We start from the raw sequence: 19,193 nt of genomic DNA, 5'->3' as shown, positions 1-19,193 counted from the left end.
TTCTTGCTTTCTATATCTTTCTCATGCATTCACTTCCTTCAGCTGAACATATAGAATACAGACTCAGCTTCTCCTGACATTTTGGCTGATTCTGGTTTGTAAAGGATATGTGCGACTTTGCATCAGTACAAAGGCATGCCAAAGAGGTCATAACTTAATCATAACTCAAGGTTTACATTGTTATGGTATTCAATGTTGAGCTCCAAATTCATAAGCATTAATAGAGGACAGTGTCTCCAAAGTACTGCCACAGTGAATTAGATTTCAAAAACTTTGCATAGTATTTGCAATTTCACAATATTCACATTTCGCACTTTGATTCCACTGTCATTCTTCGTTTAACTTTTTTCTTTAATTTATGTCTACTTTTAAAATTCTTGTCAGGATGAGTTGCCTTTCTAGAACTAGCCATTATTGTTTTTTATATGCTCACGGCATACATGCTTCCAAATGGGATTCAGAAAAGTGGTCGGTGTGCATTGATAGTAATAGCTGATACCATGACGTTAATTGTTTTTTCAGAAGATTCATTTGATTTGGCAGTTACTTTATTGTTCCTCCATGGATTGTGGATCCAAAATTTGTACCCGGAAATTGGATATCACATTTTATTTTTTGTGACTTAAATGTGATCACTGCATTAAAGCCCAATAGTTCAAGTTCAAATTTATTGCCAGAGTACCTCCATGACATCACATACAACCTGAGATTCTTTTTCTTGTGGCCCCGGCAGATTTTCTACTTATTGGTGGTGTAAACTGTACTCAAGAAACAGATACAGCAAGGGGCTATTAGGATTAGATGGGCACGACACTGGTGAGAATTTTCAGGAAAGACAATCTTTACCAGTTTTGTATCATAGCCTAGATCTTGCTGCCCTGAAAGCTGTACAAGAATATGATGAGGAAATTTGGTTATGTTAACTTAATAGTCTGAAATGCATGGATACACACCAAATTGTTCTTTTTAAACCCTATGCACATATTTCCAAGAGCTCAATGGCTTTCCCACATTTTTTAAAAACTCTTTTTATGTCAATGCCTGCATTCAGATATAATGAAATGCACAAGGCCTAGGAACAATTGGATCTTTTTCCACAATGAGTCTTGAGGTTGGTCATGGCCAGAATTAACTTGTACCTAAGTAAAGACCTGGACCCTCTGCAACTTTCCAACCGTCACAATCACTCCACAGCAGATGCAATATCACTGCAGTTAGCCTTGGATCACCTAGACGACAACACAAACATCTGGCTACTTTTCATCAACTACAGCTCAGACTTCAAGACCATCATTCCCTCAGTGCTGATCAACAAGCTTCAAACCCTGCCTCAGTGCTTCATACCCTGGGCCTTTACAACCCTCTCTGCAACTGGATCCTTGACTTACTCATACAGTTAGTATGAATTGGAAACAGCATCTCCTTCTCACTGACCATCAACACAGACACATCTCAAGGATGTGTGCTTAGCCCACTGCTCTATTCACTCTACATCCATGACTGTGTGACGAGGCACAATTCAAATGATACCATGATCATCGGCAGAATCAAAGATGGTATTGAGGAAGTGTACAGGAGGATGTAGATGAGCTAGCTTGAGTAACAACAACCTTGCATTCAATGTTAGCAAAACCAAGAAGCTGATTATGGACTTCAGGACAAAATCAGGAGAAAATTGACCAGTCCTCAATAAGGGGTCAGCAGTGGAGAGGGTCAAGAACTTCAAATTCCTGGGTGTCAACATTTCCAAGGATATGCCTGGGGTCTCCATGCCAATGCAATCATGATGGAGGCTCACCAGCAGGTATACTTCAAGTGGAGTTTGAAGAGATTTGGTATGTCACCAACGACTCTTGAAAATTTCTGCAAGTGTACCGTGGAGAGCATTCGGACTGGTTCCATCACTGTCTGGTACGGAGCTGCCAATGGACATGACAGGAAAAACCTACAGAGAGTTGTGAACTCGGCCAATGACATCATGGGCACCAGTATTTACTTCATCGAGGATATCTGTAAGATGCAGTGTCTTAAGAAAGCAGCATCTATCCTCAAGAACCCTCTCCACCAAGGCCATGCCTCTTCATGCTACTTTTTTCTTTGGCTTGGCTTCGCGGATGAAGATTTATGGAGGGGTATGTCCCGTCTGCTGCAGGCTCATTGGTGACTGACAAGTCCGACGCGGGACAGGCAGGCACAGTTGCAGCGGTTGCAAGGGAAAATTGGTGGGTTGGGGTTGGGTGTTGGGTTTTTCCTCCTTTGCCTTTTGTCAGTGAGGTGGTCTCTGCGGTCTTCTTCAAAGGAGTTGCTGCCCACCGAACTGTGAGGCGCCAAGATGCACGGTTGGAGGCGATATCAGCCCACTGGCTGTGGTCACTGGTGATGCTGCTACCATCAGGGAGAAGGTACAGGAGCCTGAAGATGAGTATTCAGCAGTACAAGGACAGCTTCCTCCCCTCTGCCATCATAGGTCTGAATGGACATTGAACCACAGACTCTACCTCACTTTTTATTTTCTTACACTATTTATTTATTTGATATGTAATTTATAGAAATGTTTGCACTGTGACGCTGCCACAAAACAACAAATTTTGTCACACGTTCATGACTACAAATTCTGATTCTGATTCTGAACTCTAATATCCTTACTTTTATGATGTGGTCATTTTTTTGCTGGATTTTGTTTCATGCTCATGTGAGTTTCCTTGAGATTTGCTCATTTTAAGGCATTTTGTAAGAGGAGGCCCCTCCCCCCCCACATGGAGGGACATACAAGGAAATAAGAGCACGAGTAGGCCACCTGCACCCCCATTCGCATGATCATGGCAGATGTACTTGGCCTCAATTCTTCTGTGCCAATTCTCCATAGTCCCGCAATTCTCTTTCAAAAATCTACTCCCAGTAACTTCAAAGATCTAGCTTAAAAAAACCTATGGGATAGAAAATCACAACCCTGTGCAATATGAAAGTGCTGCGCACCTCAGTTTTAAATCAGCACCCCTTAAAACATTCCGCTAATTTGACTGATTTATGCAAATCAATTTCTCCTGTAAGTGTGAACAGATAATGGCACAGTCCAAATATCAGGGCTCCGCAACCCATGGTATCAATAAAATAAACAGTGCATCTCCTTAACCACTGAGACACGTGAATGAACAGGAAACTATCCAAAAGAGGATGAATTTGAAAAAGTGAATTAAAAATCAAATCAGATACGGAAATAGAAATAAAAAGGAGGAAAACAGAACCAAAAAATAGAAGACTATAAAGTACATTTTAATTTATAGATACAACACGGTAATGGTCCTTCTGCTCTGTGAGCCCGTGCCGCCCAATTACACACTATTGACCTCCAATCCCCATATATTTTGAAGGGTGGGAGAAAACCAAACCACCAAAAGGAAATCCACGTAGACCTGGGGAGAATGTACAAACTCCTTAGAGACATCACTGGATTTGAATCTGAACATTGGGCTAACTGCTACGCTAACTGTGCCAGTTAAAGATTTAAAAAAAATGGAAAACCTGTTTTCTTTCAATGATCTGAAATATTTCATTATTTGAAGAAATATGATTTGGTCTGGAATTCGTTATTACACGGAGAGTTTTTAAATCAACAGCACGTGGTGGATTAACCTTTTTTTTTAAAGAATTCGCTGCACACAAAATCTCACAGGCAATGATGTAGTAGTGGTGGAAAATTGTTTGTTAAATTGGAAGCCAGTGACGAGTGGAGTGCCTCAGGGATCGGTACTGGGTCCACTGCTATTTGTCATATATATTAATGATCTTGAGGATTGGGTAGTAAATTGGAATAGTAAGTTTTTAGATGATACAAAGATTGGTGGTGGTATGGACCGTGAAGAAGGTTATCAAAACTTGCAGTGGGATATAGGACAGTTAGAAGAGTGGGCTGAAAGATGGCAGATGGAGTTTAATACTGATAAATGTGAGGTGGTATATTTTGGTAGGGCTAATCAGCAAAAGATCATACATGTTATATACTAAACAATTAAGGAGTGCAGTAGAACAAAGGGATTTAAGAATTCTCGTGCATAATTTCCTGAAAGTTGGGTCACATGTAGAAGAAAGGAAGCAAGTATTTGATATGTTGGCCTTCATAAGAGTATTGAATACAGGAGTTGGGGTGTCATGTTGAATTATATAAGGCATTGGCGAGGCAAAATTTGGAATATTGTGTGCAGTTTTGGTCACCTAATTATAGGAAGGATATAAACAGACCAGAGAGATTGCAGAGGAGATTTCTGTAAATGTTTCAGGGTTTGAGTTACAGGAGCAATTTGAACAGACTGGGACTTTGTTCTCTGGAGCATAGAAGATTGAGGGGTGATTTTATAGAGGTATTTAAGATTATAAGGGGGACAGATAGAGTTAATGTGGACAGGCTTTTTCCATTGAAAGTGGGGGAGATTCAAACGAGAGGATTGAAGGGAGAAAAGTATAGGGGAAGCATGAGGGGGAATTTTGTCATGCAGAAGGTGGTGGGAGTTTGGAATGAGCTTCTGGTCAAAGTGGTAGATGAGGGTTCAATTTTAATATTAAAAAAAAGTTGGATAGGTATATGGATGAGGGAGGTGTGGCCCGGGTGTGGGTCAATGGGACTAGGTGTTCAGCATGGACTAGAAGGGCTGAACTGGCCTGTTTCTATGCTGTAATTGTTACATGGTTATATGTAGGCCCTGCATAATTAATAAAATATACTGCTTTTGTGCACAAACTATCGTGAAAGTGTCCATGGTGATGATGTGATGGTCTATTATGCAAGAACAGCATGGATGAAAATCATGAATGCGGGGTTTTCAGCTGCGAGTTGCACCGTCAGATTTCTTTGCATGTCGGGGGGGGGGGGTCCATGTATCAGTCAACCCAGTTAATAAAGAATGAAGGAGAAAATCATAATAATTGTGAATGGCTTGGTAAGTGCTGATTTGTGTATTTGTCAGCAAAATTATATTGCATGTTCTATTGTAGAATTTTTCTGCCTCTATTTTAATAATTTTCTCTCTCTGGGTGTCAATTTGAGTGATGGTCATTAGTAATTGTATTATTAAAAGGATTGCTGATGTTAAACATTCTATGTTGTCTTTTATGTGCATTAAATGGGGAAATCTGGCAACTTCACATAAATCTTGAAGTTAAATGTGAGATACTAAAAGCAGAGAAACATCACATGACCAGGATCCTGTTGTGATTTACAGGATATCTCTCCCTTCATACAGTTTGTTGACAATTGTTCACTGTTGCATAGTTTTGCAGCATATCCAAGGTTAGAACGCAGAAAGCAATTAAAAAAAAACATTTGATTGCTTGTTCTCCCTCTTGGGTGGTTTCTGTAAGGCCTCGGGCAGACGATGGTCACTAAAAATTGATCAGCTGCATTCAATAAACTGTGCCATAAAAGGAACACATTAAATCCTTAATTTGCAGCAAATTAAAAATATAGCTAATATTTAATTTCATAGGGACAGAGGACTCTCTCTCGCAACCTTTCCAATTTTTTTTAATGAGAGCCAGGGCAGTATCCGACATAACAATTGATCACCAGTTTAATTTAAAAAAAAATCTTTCTGGTGTGTGTGCAAGGTTCTAGACTGCTTCTCATGACCTCGTCTCTTCCAGCCACCTTTTCTCTCATGATTGATTCTGCCAACTAATTTTAAATACTACCACTGACATAGCAGGAGAAATTGTAACCAGCTTCACCATGAACTACTTCAGGTCATGCACCGAATCTCCATAGATTTTCTAGCTGATCCACTTTAGGTTTGAGTCCTGGTTTGAGTTTCTAATCTAGATGTCTTTTTTTCTCACTAAATATCTGTTTCAAGAATATGTTAAAGCTGCCATTCTGAATTATATTCCTCCTGTCTCACGCAATTGAGTAGAGAACTCTAATTCCCTGCCCATGCCCTGCAATGAAAGAACCTCTCATTAGTTGTAAAACTGTGAAGTGGAAGACATTTTTAATAGGAATGTTCCTCCTGATCCCTCGGGCTAGTTTGCTGCCAGAATTCATGGAATCATAAGGCTGAGAAGGAGGTTATTCTACCCATTATAACTGTAGTGGTCAAATGAAAGCAAATCGAGCCAGTCTCACTTTCCAGCTGAAGCCCTGTTGATTATGGTTATTCAAATAATTGTCCACATACTTTTCAAATGTGATGAAGGTGTCTGCCTCCTCCATGCTTTATGGCAAACACCCTCACTTTTATTTTAAAAAAATCCTCAACTCATCCAATCTATTCACCATAAATATTTGTGCCTGCTATCTGACTGCTCTTCTGAGGGGAATCGGCCATTTCCACCCATGCTGTCCAAGCCCATCATTATTTTAGAATCAGAATCAGGTTCATTGTCATGAACATGTGCCATGAAATTTGTTGTTTTGTGGCAGCAGTGTTGTGCATTATAGGTGCAAAATTGCCTTAACCTGCGGTTCAGTAAATGTAATATTTAAAAATAAATAATTAGTGAAAAAAAAGTGAGGTAGTGTCTATAGATTCATTGCCTGTTCAGAAATCTGATGGCAGAAGTGAAGAAGCTGTTTTTGTAACATTGGGTGTTCGTCTTCAGACTCCTGTACCTCTGTATAGCATTGAGTTAATTCTGGCCATGTTCAACCTCTCAAAGCATTTCATTACCATAGATGTGAGTGCTGTTGAGTGATAGTCACTGATGCAGCTCCCTTTGCTCTCCTTCTGCACCAGTATGATTGAAGCCCTTTGGAAGCAAGTGGGAATATCTGACTACAGCAGTGAGAGATTGAAAACATTGCGAACTCTCCAGCAAGTTGGTTGGTGCATCAAGGCCTGACACCTTGCATGGGTTCACCCTCTTGAAAGATGTTCCGTCACTGGCCTCAGAGACATATATGACAGGATCACCAGCCTCTGCAGGGATGGTTGTAGGTGCAGATGAATTCTCCTTTTCAAAGTGAGCATTAAGACCTCCACCATCTAAAATGACAGAATGAGAAGAAGACAAAATGACTAACCCAGTGTGTAAAAGTAGATGACATAATTTTTTTGTTTATTTTCATTGTGTGATGACATTGTTTAATGGGTTTTATGTTGAATGTTGAGTGGGTGGGGAGGGGGAGGGGGGTGAAGGAAGGGGGAAAGGGAGAGGGGAAAAGGGGAGAAAATGACACTGTGTATATTCAAGAGGGAAATGTTTGTATGTATTTTGGTCAGTATGGTTCATAGTGTGAAAAATAAAAATTAAAAAAAAGTGTCCAGCTCATCGGGGAGTGAATATCATGGCCACCTTATGATTTTATGCTTCACCTTGTACGATGTAATGGGCTTCAAGACCTGCTATAGCTGATTCTAACTGTGCTCAGATCTTTAATAAGATCTTCCCTTAACTTTTCTTGTAAAGAAGATAATCTGCAATGGCAAACCAATCCTTGCAGTTAACTTTTTTTCATGTAAATTTCCTCAGCAGCTATCAAATCCTTCCTGCAATGTGGTGACTAGCATTCTTTTCAGGACCCTCTCTGCAAATGTCTTAAATTATTGTTCTAAAAGGCAGTTCATATCATTGAACATTGGTGCTGAGCTCTTTAGAACTTCACTGAATATATTCTCTTGAATACATTCCCCTTTGCTTTCTTCCATTGAATCAATGTCATGGGCTTTTGTCCTTTTGATTAGCTTGCCAGATGGAATTTTGTCAAATGCCTTGTTCAAGCCCTTGTAAATCACATTAAATGCCCCACCCTTTTTTTGCACACATTATTTCCTGAACAAAAATTCCAAGTTTGTCAGATACAAACTTTCCTTAACAAATCTAGCATCAGATTAAATTTCACTTTTCTTATGATGATCTAAGAGGCCCCTTCAGATTTTATCCAATAATTTCTTCACCATTAATGTCACCCTGTCAAGTCCATTCCTTTTCAAACAATAATAATACATTATGCAGTCGTCCTGCGTTACCCTACAGTGAAAGAGGATTAGAACATTTTGGCCATGCTCCTCGGGCTCTGATCAATGAGCTGTCTGGGAAGATTCAAGTGTTGTCAGAAGCCCCATAGTTTTGTTTTAAATGACATTGAATACCTAAATTAGCCAGGTCACCAACCTTCCCCACCCTGACACTCCCTATACCCTTCAACACCATCAGGCCTCACATGCTCTGTGCTGGCCATTTTGAGCTGACATTTTTTTTTGTTGAAAATTACCAGTGCCAATACCTTTACTCATGCAATTCTACATTTATTCATTGTCACACAAGAAAGATGATTAGGATAAATGTACACAGGCATCATCATGTTGAAGCTGATGTACACATATGCTTCTTACCACTGTTGTAATTTCCCACTGGGTAAGGCTGTCAGAGCAGGAGAGATTCATGAGTTTGAAGTTAAGTTTTCATTTATTTGTTAGAGCTGGATCCAACAAAGGCTCTAATTCATTGTGTGTTTGAGTTCATTTGACGTATTAAAGGTTCTGCTCCTTACTCTTTAGTTGCATGTGACTATATTGTCAATACTTACATTAAGTGAAAAGATTCCATATCTGCAGGGATTTTAATCCAAATCAGTTAAAGTGTTAAGATTCTCTGCTCCTTCAATTCATTTGTTCTGAAAAGTAATCCTATTAACACTTGGTAACAAGCAAAAATTCCATAAATTCAGCCATGAAATGCTGATTTTGTATCAATGTTAACTCCTGTTTAGACAGGGCATATACTGGTTAATGTAGAGCCTGTTTTGCGGAAACTGCCAAAGTGTTTGGCCTGGAAGTCAGCCTGAAGAAAACTGAGGTCCTCCATCAGCCAGCTCCTCAACATGATCACCAGCCCCCCCCACATCTCCATCGGGCACACTGAACTCAAAACGGTCAACCAGTTTACCTCCCTCGGCTGCACCATTTCATCTGATGCAAGGATCGACAAAGAGATAGACAACAGACTCGCCAAGGCAAATAATGCCTTTGGAAGGCTACACAAAAGAGTCTGGAAAAACAACCACCTGAAGAAACCTACAAAGATCAGCGTGTACAGAGCCGTTGTCATACCCATGCACCTGTTCGGCTCCGAATCATAGATCCTCTACCAACATCACCTACGGCTCCTAGAACGCTTCCATCAGCGCTGTCTCTGCTCCATCCTCAACATTCATTGGAATGACTTCTTCACCAACATCGAAGTACTCAAGCTGGCAGAGTCCGCAAGCATCGAATCCATGCTGCTGAAGACCCAACTGCGCTGGGTGGGTCACGTCTCCAGAATGGAGGATCATCACCTTCCCAAGATCGTGTTCTATGGCGAGGTCTCCGCTGGCCACCGAGACAGAGGTGCACCAAAGAAGAGGTACAAGGACTGCTTAAAGAAATCTTTTGGTGCCTGCCACATTGACCACCGCCAGTGGGCTGATATCACCTCCAACCGTGCATCTTGATGCCTCACAGTTCAGCGGGCAGCAACCTCCTTTGAAGAAGACTGCAGAGCCCACCTCACTGACAAAAGACAGAGGAGGAAAAACTCAACACCCAACCCCAAGCAACCAATTTTCCCTTGCAACCGCTGCAACCGTGCCCGCCCGTCCCGCATCGGACTTGTCAGTCACCAACGAGCCTACAGCAGACGTGGACATACCCCTCCATAAATCTTCGTCCGCAAAGCCAAGCCAAAGAAAAGAAAAGAAGAAAGAAGAGCAAGCAGTTCATTTGTATGCACTGATATAAGATATCATTGTCAATCACATTGGGTAAATTTCACATTGGCATTCATCAATCAAAGTATTGAGTAGAGGAGTGGCATATTATGGTAAAGTTATACAAGACATTGCTGAGGTCAAATTTGGACAATTGTGTACAGTTTCAGTCACTTAGAGTGCTCTCAATAATGTTTAGGACAAAGACACTTTTATCTTTTATTTGACACTTTATTTTCTCCACAGTTTTAAATATGTAAACAATTTGACATGTAATTAAAGTGCACACTCCAGGTTTTATTCCAGGCTATTTGTATACATTTTGGTTTGACCATGTGGAAATTACAGCACTTTTTATCCATAGTCCCCCATTTCAGGGCATCATAATGTTTGGGTCATTTGGCCTGTCTGACAGATCAGAAACTTCCTTTAGGAGGCAGGTGTTGATGTGTCAATGGCTACTGTCCACAGACCTCATGAATAGAAATAGAGAAGCTACACTACAAGATGCAAACCACAAGTTAGCCACAGACACAGGGTGGCCAGAAAACAGTTTGCCAAGAAATACTTAAAAGAGCATGCAGAATTCTGGAAAAAAGGTATTTTGGACTGATGAGAGCAAGATTAACCTATATTAGAGTTATGGCAAGGGAAAGTGTGGAGCCTTAAGATCCAAAGCATACCACCTCATCTGTGAAACAAGATGGTGGAGTTATGGCCTAGGCATGCATGGGTGCCACAGGTACTGGCACACTTATCTTCATTGATGTGATTGCTGATGGCACCAGCAAAATGAATTCTGAGGTGTTTAGAAACCTCTTCTCCACTCAAGTTCAAAGAAATGCCTCCAAACTCATTGGGCGGTGCTTCATCCTACAGCAAGACAAGTAATCCCAAACATACTGCTAAAGCAACAAATGAGTTTTTCAAAGCTAAACACTGGAAAATTCTTGAATGGCCAAGCCAGTCACTCGATCTAAATCCAATTGAGCATCCCTTTCCATATGCTGAAGAGAAAACTTTAGGGGACAGCCCCTGGATGGTGCAGTAAAGGCTGGTAGATAATCACCAGAGAAGATACTCAACACCTGGTGATATCTAGGAATCACAATTTCATATAAGGAAAATGCCAGAAAGTACCAAACATTGACTACTTTAATATACATACCATTGCTATTTCCCAAATATGATAGTGCCCTGAAATGAGGGGAACAAGTATAAAAAGGGCTATAATTTCTACATGGTCAAATCAAAATGAATACAAGTAACCTTGAATCAAATCTGGAATGTGCACTTTAAATACAGGTGAATTGTTTGATTACAAATTTAAAACTGTGGAGCTTAGGGGCAAATGAAGGAAAATGGTGTCTTTATCCCAAACATTATAGAGGGCACTATAACAACAGGAAAGATATCAATAAAATTGAAAGAATGCAGAGAAGATTTAGTAGGATTTTGCCGGGACTTGAGGAACTGACTTGCAGGGAAAGGTTAAACAGGTAGGATTTTATTCCCTGGAGTGTAGTAAAGGTATACAAAATTATGATAGGTATCAATAGAGTAAATTCAACTTGGCATTGTCCACAGAGGACATGGGTTAAGGGTGAAAGCGAAGTTTAATGGGAACATTTGGGGGAATTTCTTCACATAGAGAGTGGTGGGCATATGGAATGTGCTGCCAGTGGATTTTGTGAATAGGGGCTCAATTTTAATATTTAAGATAAATTTGGACAGGTACATAGATGAGAGGGTTATGAAGAGATATGGAATGGGTGCAGGTCACTGGGATGAGACAGAATTATAGTCTGGCACAGCCTGGAAGGCCCAAGATCCTGGTTTCTGTGCTGCAGTGTTCTGTGGTTCTATATCTATATTATATTCAATTTTGAGCACTACAAGTGAGGATGTATGTTTGGCCTTGGAGACTAAAGTGCAGTTTCCTGAATAATAGCAATCCCAGACTTATTACATTTGTATTCTTTTCAGTTTAAAATATTGTTGGTAACGATGGCTATTTTTAAGATGATGGACCAACTTGGTAGAGAAAACAAATCAAGTGTTCTCTTTTTGAAGAGGTCAATTGAAAGTTTATGACTGGTAATGATTATTTGGAGAGGGCACAAATGGACAGAGATCAAAGATTTGTTAATGGATTTGATGGACTGATCAGCTATGAAGTATGGAACAGCCTTGAGGCTGATTTCCTTAATTCTTTTACTGAACTTTTTCACCTTCACCATTGTCATCTTAAATCCCTTTATAGAGCTCATTGCTGTGATCAAAATTAGTAATTATAAGGTCTGTCACTCCCCACTATTTCTCCTTGACTATTTTTTATAGCATTTAATGTTATTAATTACATCCTTCTCCTTTGCTCTGCCTTTCCTCTATTATTGTTCACATGTTCCAGTGCATCCACGCAAGTGACATTGCTACTGCTCATAATGGCAATTTGGCTCAGAAAAAGATTTAATTTTTACCTCCTACCCTATATATCATTTCCGTGACATTTCAGATGATGAATAGATTCACCTTGAATCATGGACTATTCATTTCTCCAACTAGCACTGCTTGACCTGCTGAGTTCCTTCAGCAGATTGTATTTGGCTTCAGATTCTAGCATCTGCATGGAGAAGATGATAAGATGTATCAGTAAAATCCTTTTCACATGATAGATGTATCAAAAACAAGAGGGCTTAGGTTTAAGGTGAGAAGAATTTTTTTTTAAGTGCATCAGAAAAGTAAGTTTATTTTTACCCAGTGTGATTGATATCTGATACGTGCTGCCAGAGGAGGTCATGAAACCAGATACAAACTTTATATCTAAGAGGAATTTAGATAGATACTTACATAGGCAAGGCATGGAAAGATGTATGGAAATGGAAATTGTTCATATGGACAAGAGGCCTAGACATCATGGCCAAAAGATCTGTTCCTCTGCTATGTGACCCTATAACTTGAATTAAGACCATACAGAACAAGTGGTCACAATCAAAGGGTGAGCAGTAAGCCATTTATGGCTGAGGTTTTTCATTCAGAGAGCTGTGAACTTGCCGCAGAAATTTGTGGAGGACAGCTTGGCAGATAGATTCTAAGGGAGTTGGATGTCACCCTCATGGCTAAAGAGATCAAGGGGCTTGGAGAGAAAGCAGGAACAAGGTAATAAAGTTGTATGATCTGCCATGATTGCATTGAATTGGTCGAGGAGGCTTGAAGGACTGTTTGGTCTACTCATGCTGCTTTTTATTTCTGGCTCTATATTTATATTGAGATGTAAATAAAATTTGATGAGCCTCATTTGAAGTGAAGGCACTTTGGTTTGGTTTAGAACATAGAACAGTACAGCACAGTACAGGCCCTTCAGCCCACAATGTTGTGTTGACCTTTAGACCCTGCCTCCCACATAACCCTCCTCTTCAAATTCTTCCCCATGTTTGTCTAGCGGTCTCTTGAAATTCACCAACGTACCTGCCTCCGTCACTGACCCAGGTCGCGTATTCCATGTACCAACAACCGTCTGAGTAAAAAAAAACCTGGAGAAATAGTTTTGAACATGCTAACACTTTTTCACCTGTGCAACTTAAATTGCTTTTTTTTTAATACAGCTGGATGGGAATTTGAGGCAATCAGTGCTTGATGTGAATTAATGCACCTTTTCAAATATTGATTTTACTCCCACTTTTAAAATTCATGTTTGGAAATATGGTGCTGCAGGCATCGTCAGCATTTATTGTTGATCTCTGAGCCCTAAAATTATGGTAAATGGGTTATATTTTTGAAACAATGCCATCTGTATTATGAAGCCATTTAATGGCAGCTTACAGAACTGGATGGTTATTTCAGAAGGTGGCTTGGAATCAATGAAGTCGATATGAGTAATTGACAGACCAACTTGGATGGGGAGCAAAGTTTTTTTCTCTCCTCTGCAGAATATCTGTAAGCTAGCTGAGATAAATTCCTAATCATCTTTATTACTACTAGTTTTTTGTTTCCAAATTGCTTAGATCCTCAAATTTATTAGGTGGTTTTTTGAATGGTTAATGATCATTACACCAAAGAAGAGGTTCAAGGACTGCCTAAAGAAATCTTTTGGTTCCTGCCACATTGGCCACCGCCAGTGGGCTGATATCGCCTCAAACCGTGCATCTTGGCGCCTCACAGTTCGGCGGGCAGCAACCTCCTTTGAAGAAGACCGCAGAGCCCACCTCACTGACAAAAGACAAAGGAGGGAAAAAACCCAACATCCAATCCCAACCCACCAATTTTCCCCTGCAACCGCTGCAACCGTGTCTGCCTGTCCCGCATCGGACTTGTCAGCCACAAATGAGCCTGCAGCTGACGTGGACATTTTACCCCCTCCATAAATCTTCGTCCGCGAAGCCAAGCCAAAGAAAGAAGAAAGAACTCTATTACATTGATATCTCCTTTCTTATTATTGTTAAGTTCCAATGATGACGTTTGCAAGAAGGGATAACTATGCAAGCTTGTTCCACAAGCTGAAAAAACTGGACCCAGCTGGTAAAGTATAATGACTGTTTAATACTGAAGTGATACTCTCTTTCCTTCAGAGAATTGAACGGGGAGGTTAGGAGCCAAAATCCTCAATGATTTTGCATGCCCTCTTCAGTCAGTAATCTCAGAAAATCATGTCGATGAAAAGGGGAGGAAGACTTCAGTGGTCTTCTCTGCCACTCTTGTGGTTCTGTGGATTGACCCCCCGATCTACTTCTCTGCAGTAACCATACCACACTGTGATGCATCTGGCCAGGATGCTACTGGAGAAGTTGATATGATGGTATCTGGTGGCCTAGCCCATTTCAGCTTTCTCAAGATGTGTAGTGTAGTGGTTGTGCCTTCCTGACAAGTGAGGAGATGTGTCTCCATATAGGTCACTTGTTAAGTGGACTCCAAGTAACTTGGTGCTCTCTATTCTCTCCACTACTGAGTTATTGATGTGTAGTGGAGGGTGGTCGTTTTTGGTCCTTCTGAAGTCCACGATCATCTACTTCGTCTTGTCCATGTTGAGACTTAGGTTATTACTCTCGTACCATATCCCGAGATTTCCCACCTCTTTTTTTGCATCGTTGTTGCTGATGAGGCCTGTAGATTTTTGAAGGTGCTCCATGAAGTGATCACTCATTCCACAATTAATATTTTGTTTTATCGTCTGACAAGAAAAATAATTCCTAACATTGTTTTTGTTGGAACCTGTGGTATTTTTGGAACTTCAGTTAACATTTTCGATATTCTTACCAATGTTATAAAACTGAGATCAGTTTCCAGCCAAACTTTACTCAGATTCTTCTCGTAACTTGAGTCCACTGCATTGGATTTGGCCTTTGTTTACCTCCAATTGTTTCCTGGCAACCAGAACTGTTCGGAACATTCAAAGGGAAACGTGATTTGAGCATTATAAAATTTGAGCAAAAGCTTTTCTGATCTATATTTTATTGGTTTCATGATGTAGATTGACAAGATAGCATGCATGTCAGGAAGTGCAGCTGTGTGTAGGAAGAACAGAGTGCAAAGTGTAGGGAAATTGTACATTTCTGCTACCTCGTTTAGATGGTAGGTAACAGGTTTAATCGAAGGAAGGAATTTAATTTTTACCATATGCGATGAAGAGCAAGTTAAGCGGGGTTTAAAAGCTGCTTTGACAAAATGAATTTGATTTACTTGATAAATTTTATTTAAATGAATCTAACTTTTGTCTGTTCACTCAGATGGTTAATGTGTTATTTGAATAAATATTGTAATTTAACATATTTTATGGAACAATGCACAGCAAATATGATAGCAGAATTTAAGCCTTTAGAAATGTGTGAATATGATACATAGAAATGGAGGGATTATGGCTCATAAATCCTGAAGTAAGAATGAAGAAATCCTGTTCAACTTGCCACCATATTTGGTGAAGACATTATGGCAGAAGGGCCTGTTCCTGTGTTGTTCTGTCCCATATTCTATTGTTGGAGTACCTCACTGGTTCTTTGACTCTCAGTTCTTAAGCCAAGTACAAAAACTTAATTCTCATTACTTCATGAAAAACTGTTTGTATTGTTGATTTTTGTGTAATTATTAAACAATTTAATTTATGATCAGGAATAAACTGCTCTTGATTTTTCAGTACACTTGGATTTTGAGTTTGAAGGCAGCTCATGCAGAAAACTCAACCAGACACGAGCAAATCTGTGGTTGAAGTAAAAGTGCTTTCCTTAATTTCCACAGACATGTTGCCTTCCTGAAGAAGTTATTTTCTCTCCGAAGGGAGATTTGTGGGATTCTCTCTCACTGCTTCCCATCGATAATCCCTGCTGCTCTCGAGTTCTATGACCACGTCCTTATCTAGCCTCGCTTCCACAGCCTTATTGCCTTTCTCTCTTAATTCCCCAAACAGGAACATGTCACGATGCTATTTAGATTTTTTGCCATAAAGATAGAGGCCACTCAGTCTACTTCAACCAAAGATTAGCTCTGCAACCTAACCTCACCTTTTGACATTAGGTCTTTTGCTCTGCAGATCTTGACTCTTCAAGTGTCTGTTTGCTGACAGATTTTGCTTTATACTAGTTAGTTTCAAACACATACAACCCTCGAGGCAAAACAAATTTTTCTTGTTTCTCCTCCAATCATTCTCCCAATCACTTTGAATCAATTCCTTCTGTTTCCTGACTCCTGTGCTAAGGGAAATAGATCCTTCCTTTTAAGCTTCCTCAAAGGTTATGGATTGTGCAGCAAAGAAAGTAACATTCTTGCCTTCTTTTCCAGGCCTCATTGTAATCCATGCTGACAATTTTTTGTTCATTTATACTAATCTCATATGCCCCCATTGGTTCTGCATCCTTTGTCTAGTCCGTTCAAGTGCCAATCTAACTGCTTCTGAATCATGGAGATTGTATTTGATTCCAGCATGTTCCAGATATTATCCACTCTCTGTGTGTTTGTACACACTCAAAAAAAATCCCCATATTTCCTTTTAAAACTCCTTTCCCTAATCTTAAAATAAATGCCCTTTTGTCTTTGATACCCCTTCCATGTGTGAAAAAAAGATTTTATCCAGCCTATATATGCACTGCTCACACTATATAACCATATAACCGTTTACAGCACGGAAACAGGCCATGTCGGCCCTTCAAGTCCGTACCAGTTCACTTGAACAACTCCACTAGCTCCTCCGCAAACTCCTGAGGAAGTAGAGGCTTTCTTCATGATGCCATTGGTGTGTTGGTTCCAGGAAAGATCTTCTGAGATAGTGACTCCCAAGAACCTACATTTGCTCATCCTCTCAGATAATTCATTGTGAAAAAAGCCCTCAAATCTTTTCCCTCTCATCTCAAGGAGACAAAATGGGAGAGTGTTTAATTAGGGAAGTGCAAATCACGAAGGGATTAGAAAGTAACTTCTGTGATAAATAACTGTTATGCTATGATAGGCTGCGGCTGGCTGGACACGCCTCCCAAGACCAATCTTAATCATAGCCCTTTGCATGCTCCCCATTCCACTCTGCCTTGACCAGTCAATGAGGCTGATGGCTGTTCCAGCCTATAGTTAATAAAAGCATATCAGTTTCACAACTTCTGCTTTTTGTGATTTTTGATGGTGCATATTTATCCGAGACTCTACTATTTATTAAACAATATTTATTTACTTTTTTATACATGTCTATTTGTCCTGCACTTGTATTGCTTATCTGTATGTGTATACCGGAGAACAGAGTTTAGTTGGGTTGTACTTGTGCAATTGGATGATAGATGAATGAACACGATACTCCTCTCATAATTCCGTACACCTTTATTAATTTACCCTCAGCTTCCTTTCCTCTGGGGAAAACAAACCCAGCCTATCCAATCTCTCCCCATTACTAAAGTCATTCAATCTCAACCACATCTTGGTGAATCTACTCTCTTCTCTGGGCTCCTCCTAATTTTATACATCTCAATCCATCAACTCTAGTTCTTGACTCACCCAACCTCAGTGGATAAAGCCTGCTCACATTTTCCCTCTCTATACACCTCATAATTTTGTTAAATTCTCTGATTTATCCAGGGAATATAATCCTAATGTTTTCTTTAACTTGGCTTCACAAGCCACGGCAACTTCCAGCCCTTTTTACAGAATGGCAGTCCCAGTCAATACGTTATATGTGGAAAGTTAAAATCACCTACTATTATAACCTCTTGTTTCTTGCACCTATTTATTATCCCTCTTCAAATTTGCTCCTCTAATTCCTGCTGACTATTAAGCAATGAGGATTGTTTTTCAATCCTCACTTTCTCCCATATAACTTCAGTTGATGAGCCCTCCAGTCTGCCCTGTCTGAATTAATTTTCCCTCACTAGCAATGCCATCCTTCTTCCTTTTATCACTCCTTCTCTGTCTTGTCTTGTCCAGAACATTGAGCTGCCAATCCTGCCCTTCCTGCAACCAAATCTCACAAATGGCTACAGTGACATGTGTTGATCCATGTTCTAAATACATCCTTCTTGGGTTGAAATACATTGCCTTCCATAATGTTTGGGACAAGACCATTTTTTCCCTTTATTTGCCCCTGTGGTCCATAGTTTCAAATTTGTAATCAAACAATTCACCTGTGATTAAAGTGCACATTCTTGATTTTATTCAAGGTTATTTGAATTCATTTTGGTTTGACCATGAAGAAATTACAGCCCTTTTTATGCATATTCCCCTCATTTCAGGTCACCATCCTATTTGGGGCATAGCAATGGTATTTATATTAAAGTAGTCAATGTTTGGTACTTTGTGGCATTTTCCTTATATGAAATTGTGATTCCTAGAAATCACCAGTATTCATGTTTAGTTCTTTGTTGCATAATCCCTTGCATGCAATGACTGCTTTTTTAGGCTAGTATGGCCAAGGCGCATGCAATGACTGCTTGAAGCAGGGCTGGGTTAAGCTAGTGTGGGGCCTATAGAATATGTAATAAAGGGCCCCTAAATTTAAAAAAATACATATAAATATTAAAACATCTAGTAGTTTAAAAGAGAATGAAAGGGGAAAGAAGGACACCAAATGCCAAGGGAATCGAAGTTCAGAGGAGAGAGATGAACTTAAAGTGGTAAATCAATACAAATGCAGCCTTGTGTATTTTATGAATGGATATAAACTTACGCAGATGAAGCAGGTTTCGGGGGGGCGGGGGTGGGGGTGGTCAGTGGCCATGCAAAGAGGAGAGGCGGCAGGGTGAAGGACAAAGAGTTTTCAGGCAAATATCTGATGGTGGACACCAGAAAAGAGGTCTTTCGGATGCTCTGAATATAGCTGGAGACCTACCTGGCCATCAGTGCCAGCACTCGTCCCTGTGGTACCTCTGCTCTTGCTTCAGGATTGAGAGCACAGGCTAGTCCACCCAAATTTTGGACTTGAATAAAAAGGGAAAAGAATACCTAAAAGACAGTATCCACTTGGAGTATTGGATCAAAACCCCAAGGAGAGCATTGAATCAGGTTTCCCTAGTAAGTGAATGTAACAGCCACGCCATTGCATCAACAGCAA

The 19,193-nt window shown here is 40.1% G+C and overlaps 1 protein-coding gene across 2 annotated transcripts in view; it reads left to right on the top strand.

The window, feature by feature from the left end:
* Positions 1 to 19,193, top strand: part of sgcd (sarcoglycan, delta (dystrophin-associated glycoprotein)) — a 510,268-nt gene that overhangs the window by 8,601 nt on the left and 482,474 nt on the right. The window contains exon 2 of one of the 2 annotated variants that reach the window (XM_069898188.1): positions 14,123 to 14,197. The exons of the other annotated variant lie outside the window; for it this stretch is intronic. The gene's annotated coding sequence lies outside the window, so the exon portion shown is untranslated. The remainder of the gene's footprint in view (positions 1 to 14,122; positions 14,198 to 19,193) is intronic. 2 annotated transcript variants of the gene reach the window in all.

Source organism: Narcine bancroftii, chromosome 9 (genome assembly GCF_036971445.1).
Source record: "Narcine bancroftii isolate sNarBan1 chromosome 9, sNarBan1.hap1, whole genome shotgun sequence".
NCBI classification, from domain to species: Eukaryota; Metazoa; Chordata; class Chondrichthyes; order Torpediniformes; family Narcinidae; genus Narcine; species Narcine bancroftii.
Note: the sequence above shows the minus strand (reverse complement) of the source record. Positions and strands in the feature narration are given on the sequence as shown.